We start from the raw sequence: 7,139 nt of genomic DNA, 5'->3' as shown, positions 1-7,139 counted from the left end.
TGCTTAAATAACTGAACCAATCGTGGAAAACAGTCAACTCAAAACAACCCGAAAAAAATAGAAGCACCCTCCACCCTAAAAGAAAAAGAAGAAGAAGAAACGAGTTAACTATTTCACATTATTTTCAGGTTATCCAAAAATAGGTCCCCATGCAGAAGGTCCAAGAAAAGCTGTTGTTTCTTACACTTTCAAGAAGACATCAACACTGCCATTATTTTACCATATAAAGTAAATTTTTATTACACCATATCCTCAGCTTCAGTTGGTGTTGTCCTTTTTGGGTGACCTGTAAAACAAAAGGTGCAATATAATTAGCAATACGGCTGTGTTCCTTCTATACATGATAGAAAAAGAGCAAAAAATATACATGGCAAAACCCAGGACCTTTGTTGCGTTGTTTCTTCATTTTGTGTTATTTTTTGTCCTACTGGCCCAATTTTAATTCTTGAAACCAACTTTCGTGAAAAACCTATTCAGCATGATTTTCCATACCAACTCTTATTACATGAAATGGCTGCACAATACTTTTTGCCTGAATGTAAATGTGGCTAAGAAATTTCTTCATTATTATTTTGAAGCAGCCAGTTTTTATTGCCAGTCACAGAAAATTGGGGCAGATGGTGCAGAACTGTATGCAACCACACAGTGTGAAGTGGTGCCCAATTTTTCTGCAAATCACTTGTTAGCCCAACTGGAACCACACCACATACAGAAGCTGTCGTAGTCTTTGACACAGCCTTATAAATTGACGTGAACCTTTTTCCTCCGCAGTTAGAACTGATATCCTTTTTTTTTGCTGCATGGTGCTGTTTACAGTAAGAACTGTATTTTTTTTTAGGAAAAAGTAATTGCTACCCAAAGAAAACCACTTCTGATTCAAAATAGCAATGTACAAGATTAGAATCATACTGCAGAATGGGAACGTATACATGTTGCCCCCCCCAGCACTTGCACCCTCCCCCATGCCCTCTGCCTCTTCCTTCGTGAAACTCGATTGCCGGCCCCCTCAAGATAAAATCCTGCTGACACCCATGCATAATAAGGAACCAATAAAATGTGCCGCTGGCCGAATTGGTTCTCAATGCATAAATACGAGACTGATTCAAAGAGAAACGATAGGAAAAAGGGCACGGGTGCCTTCATGGTCTGTTCCACAACTTTCACTACAACTTGGAACGATGTTTTGGCCTTGAGAAATGTATACGCCTCCATGCCTATTTGGCACTAGGAAGCGGATCCAAGCATCAGCACTGACTCCCCCATCTATCATTACTAATAGCTTCACACTTGTTGATTAAAAAAGTGCTTGTCCTTATGCGTCATCCCACTTGTAACAATGCATGCAACGACATTTAACAAGGCGAGGGGAAACGCGCTGAACTTACGCGTTCGCACCGTTCAGTTGCACGGGCCGGCACGCGACAACGCATGCATGCTCGCGCATCGGCTGGAAAAGCTGGTGACGGAAACACAAGCTCGGTGGTCGATGCGGGTCTCCTACTTCAACATCAGTAAAGCAAGCGAAACCAACGAGGCCAGAAATACCTACCTTCAGATTGGGCAAGCCGTCTTCGAACCACTGCGGTGTGTTGAAGGCGCGATCGGAAAGTTGCCACGCCAGCTTGACGGCCCTGGCGCGAATTGTGTACATCAGCCCGGCCCACGACTCAAGACTTGCGCTTTATTACCGTGATTTGTCGCAACAAGATTGGTGGGATCGATTCATCCATGGATCGGTCAAAAGCGACGAAAAGCAGCCATGTCGACCGGCCGAACGCTTGAGACCACGTACGTTAAAAAACATAACAAAAAGTGTTTCTGACAGCACCCATAGATGGCGCTATATGGGTAGAGCGTATAGCAATTTCCGGTAGGACTTCACTACGTAGTACATATAGCATCGTCCATTCCAGTATGATGTTTACATGAGACCTACATTACATTGAGAGCTACATCTTTCCCCAGAAAGTTTGCTTTGCCGCAAGATTAAATTTGGTGACGCGACTTTTTTTCTAAGCACCACATCGAGGTACGCAGTTTCCAACAGGTAGCCTTTATTAGCTCCTGTAAAATAAATTTAGTCGTGGACCATTACATCAGTTGGAAGATAAGATTTATTGAATGCTGCGCGCCGCGCAAACGGCGGCCGCGGGCTGCGTATTTTGTAGCACCAGTGATAGCAGAACGACAGCGATGGTCACGCGGCGCCACCGCGGCTGCCGCGAATATCGAGAGCATGTCACGGGCAAGCCAGTGAACACAGATGCCCGGTAACAAATAAAGGACAGGCATGCGCAAAGCACGCCTAGCCCGCCAGTTCCTTGAGCCTCGACCCGGCGCTCGCTGGCTGCAGATAGCGCAGCAATGCAGTTTTGCGCCGCTCGGCCACGCGCCGCACATCCCGCAAACTTTTGCTGGCGACTGTACGTGCTGCGTGCAGGCATGGGGACTTCGCAGTTGACCCTATTCGCCCCGAGCGCGAACACAGTCGGCCCCTGGCGGCGGCGGGACGAACCGCTCCTAGTGTGGATGGCGCTTTCGCGTCGTCTGCTTTTTCACGTTGCGTGCGGCGCAAGACGCGTGCTGCACACGACAAAACAACCAATATGTGTGCTCGTTTGGCAGTAAGCAATGACACAATTTGTCTCTGCTTGCGCATTTCCTCTAGAAACGCAATAATCAGCGGCCGTTGCGGGTTAATGCGCTGGTTTAATTCCAAGAAACATCTTCGCCCCGGTCACCGCTTGAGTGCTTCCACACATTGCACTTTTCTCATTGTTGAGTGCAGTCGTCTGCCGTTTCGGGAACGTCGAAGGGTGCTTTTTTTTGAAGGTGGCGTGGTGTTTATTTAAAGGATGAAAGTTTAGTACGCGAAACGGGTAAGAAGCGACAAGACCTGTGCATATGCGTGCTTATAGAAAGAAGAAACAAACAAAAACATTTACACTGCACACGACCCGTGCGCTATCGCCCATACATTACCGGACACGTATTTTACACCCGCAAGCGCCTGTGTGATCGTGTCCTTCCCGTACCTTTTGTAAAATAAATACCATTTTTGGACAGTAGTTGTTTATACTGAGGAGGAGGAATAAACATTTATTCAACTGTATCGAGTTGCTAATTTTACGTATTATTTAAAATACGTTTCTATGGATGCGGAAGAGTATTTAGGGGGGATTTTTCGGTAAAATTAAGCAGTTGAGTTTGCGTCTGTCATGTGGCCTTTCGTGTGTCATTTTCATATATATCATTTTCAAATCCGACATGAATCACCTTGCCCAGAAACGTGCCTCACTCAGCATAACCAAATGCCTAATATTTTCACGTCTTAACCTCTTAAGGTGGACCTAAGGTTAAAGAAAGAGGAGAAAACGCGTAATATAATGCACGTTGTTGCCCACATGTGTGAGGGGTGTGTGCCATGACCCGCTGTTTTTTTTTTTATTTTTTTCCCACAATGCTTGCTTTCAATACAATTTTGAAAAAGGCGAGCCACAATTCCTGGACAATCCCGAACCAAAGGGGGGTTAATAAGTTTTGAAAATACGTACTGCTTTTTCACCGCTACAGAACACGGCGCCTAGTGTAGTTTCGATTGTATGTAATACTTATAACCATAGTTTGGCTTTTCGCGTTACATGCGTTCTCTTCTCGCTGCTCTTGCAACGTCAGCAGGACCCCCCCCCCCCCCTTCCCGAAAAAAAAAAAAAACTAAATGCACAGAATTTAATTTTTTAACCAATGCTCAAGAATTAAATGCCAAGACAAAGGCGATATTCAGTTTACAAAACAAAGTAGTTACCGGGAACCCGTTGCGCTGATTTGCGACCTGAAATAAAAAGGAAATGTTTTACTACATCCGCAATAGCGCAACTTCATTTATTGCCATCTTTAGGGTTCGTAAGCGACCTCATACGCAAGAATGCAAATACATCTCGCTGTTGCAGGCACCTGTTAGATTTAAAAGGAACGTAAATGGTCAACAGAGCAGCCGTAACAAAAAAATTTGTGCTCACTGTGAGGTCCCAGAAGCTTGGCCTGCACATTGTAAGCAGCTGCTTGTCACTTTGCGAAAACCTAGCTAAACATTGTACCTAGCTAAACATTGATTGTACTGCGTGCATTGACAATTCAATTCGCAAGTTCACTTGCGACGAAAGCCGTAAATAAGTGATCCGAAACCGTTATTCATCAAACCTTCCTTCAAAGTCACTAAAATTTCATTTAAAAGACCCGTTAGAGCGGTTACATTTATATCTCTGCGCTGATCGAAATTCAGTAATTTCATGTTGCCTTTTGAACACACAAAAAATATCGTAAGCTCTTAGAAAGAATTTCGGGGCAGTTAAGTAGTGTTACCATTTCAGGGCATCCCACAAATGCAAGAATGCGTCATGCTACCAGTGAAAGCGATTGAGATTGCCGTTGTAAACTGAATTTCAGAGATCGAGGCTTCCTGGTTTGCTTCTATTTATTTATTATTATTATTTGTTTCACACATAAATCACACAAAAGAAACATAATTAATTGATTGGCCGTTTCAAAGACCAAAAGTGGAATTACCTTTACCAACTGACACATTGGCAACTTCCTCCCAAGATAAGTACAGTTGGAGCTGAAATTTTTCTCAGCTGGAGTACATGTGCTGCTAGGCTGGAAATTCTCGCCAGCTGGAAAATACCATTTTCAGCTGGAAGCCAACGTGTGCTGCTTGGCTGGAAATTCTTTCCAGCTGGAAACTCTAAGTTTCAGCGGGAAGGCAACCTGGAAATGTTGCCTGGAAATTTTGGAAATTTCCAGCCTAGGCTGGAAATCTTCTCTAGCTGGAAATGAGTTCCCCGCTGGAATGCAACATTCCCAGCTAGACTGGAAGTTCTTTCCAGCTGGGAACTACCATTTCCTGGTGGGACCACGTATTCCAGCGGGATATAACACTGGAAAGAACCGTTTCCAGCTGGAAATAATGCTTAAATTACTGGCGTGTGTCGAAAGTTTTAACGATAAACGTAAAGCGCTAACCACATGGAGCGATTTTTCCAGCGACGCGACGAGCGACGCGACTAGGATCCGCAGTCGCCGAACCGAAGTCGCTCGCCGAGGCAACCACATGACAGCGACGGCTCGAGCGACTGAGCATGCGACTGAGGATGGCGATTTCAATGTTTCCGCACTGCGCATAGTAACGCGCTTGGTACGCTGGATGTTTGCAAACATTTTTTTTTTCTTCATTTGTCATAAAAAGCATGACTAAAAAGTATTACGCCTTTCTACCTTGCTTTTTGCACTTCATTGCATCTCTAAAACTGGTTTGGGTTAGCGATAGCGCACGCTTTTCCTTCTGCACCTCGTTTCTCGGCTCCAAAATGAACGCCTTGAATAATTCGCTTTCTTGACGTCGTTTTTCCCACACGGGTCTCGCCCAGTGTGAGCGGGAGCCTTCTTGCTTCTGCTTCAGCGTGTACTCAAGCTTTGCCACGCAAAGCTTTCTTTGCCGCTGCACCGCAAACGTCGTCTGCGTGGATCTTCCCCCCGTTCTCTTTCAAAACCGGAGGTTGCGTGTTTACGTAGGAACTCTCCTATTGGCTAGTCGCTGAGGCCACTTCCGGAAGGCGAGCGACTGTTTCTGGCGACCCAGAACCGAGCGATTCGATGAGCGACTTGGTGCGCGGCGAAAAGTAGTTCGTCGCTAGTCGCGCCGCGCCCCAAGTCGCTCGCAAAATCGCTCCATGTGGTTGGGGCTTAAGAGACTGAAGAGTGCTCTTTAAATTTCAAAAGAAAGCCAAATCCTCGCATTATAGCCTATCTAACATATCGACAAGCCTCGCAGGCCCCTACAACGTTACTTGAGAAGGTAGTGCTTATATTGACAGCAATCGATAATTGGCCCCGCTGGACTTTTGCCCTCGTGTGTGAGGAAAAGTGGTGCGCCAACCTTAGACCACAGCGGGGACACTTTTATACAGCGCCGAATAACTTCCTGATAATACAAACAATATACAGTAATCCCTCGTTAACTCAAACTCGGTTATCTCGAAATATCGGTTAAGTCGGAACTAATTTTCCCTGTGCGTTTACCTACCATTGGTGATATGTATTTTTTCTCGATTATCTCAAACGCTCTTTCGGGAGCCCACGGACATGTCGAAATGTTGGCAGAGAGGACACAAAGCAAAGTCCGCGGCAGGCAGCTGATAAGGTCTCTGTTCGAACCCTATAGCTCCCACTACGAGCCAAAAGCGGTCGTTAACGGCAAATTTACGCGGAGAACGCCCTGTGCGAGGCTGATGCCCCATTACCGGAAGGCTGTCCGACGCCTGCATTGTTGAGATGGCTGCGGACGACGAGCGGATCATGCGGGTGACGAGGAGCCTCGAGAAGTGCCTGCAATGGCAGAAACAAGGAAGATTGAGAAGCTTGTGAACGCCTTTCTGGGCGAAAGGCGAACACCAACAGGCGGGCTACAAGCAGCTATTTCTTCCGCAATATGAAGGTTTCATTTTCCCTGAGAATTATTTGGTCTTGACCACGAAAGCTCCCCAGTACAGTGCACCATTTCCTACCAGCACTAGCTCTTATATCTGGGACCTGTCCACAAATTTTCGTCATTTCACTTAACTAGACACTCCGCTAATCCCGAAATTTTCTGCGCATTTCACGACTTCGAGTTAACGAAGGGTTACTCTACTTGCATTTCCTATGTAAAAACCAAAAGATGCTCCCACTCCGCTGTCATCAAGTTTACCGCTGAAACTTCGTCCTTCGGTCAACATGTTACCTGAGGTGTCTGCAGCTGTAGCTAGTGCACCCGCTGTTTTAGTTCTGTAGTACTAAGACCCCCACTTCCGCATTTCGCCGATGTTTCCTTGGCTGTATGGTCCTCTCTGCAGCACATTTAAGCGTACCTGGTTCTGTAGAAAAGTCCTTAATTTTACGGGCATGTTTTACAAAAAAAAAAAAAAAAAAAAACGCACGTTCAGTACGGAGATCTTATTCCTGCTCCTGCTGTTTGAGAGTAGCTATAGCACTGTTTGTTTCGCTTTAACGCCCGTCGTATTCGGTATTCCTGCCTCCAGCACTGGTTGGTTGCTTATAAAGGTTTAAAATGCGATAGTCAACAGAAGATTTCAAATCATACA

This window comes from Haemaphysalis longicornis, unplaced genomic scaffold (assembly GCF_048455015.1).
Source record: "Haemaphysalis longicornis isolate Haplotype H1 unplaced genomic scaffold, Haemaphysalis longicornis Haplotype H1 scaffold_1, whole genome shotgun sequence".
Classification (NCBI taxonomy): domain Eukaryota; kingdom Metazoa; phylum Arthropoda; class Arachnida; order Ixodida; family Ixodidae; genus Haemaphysalis; species Haemaphysalis longicornis.
This window is presented reverse-complemented; position numbering follows the sequence as displayed.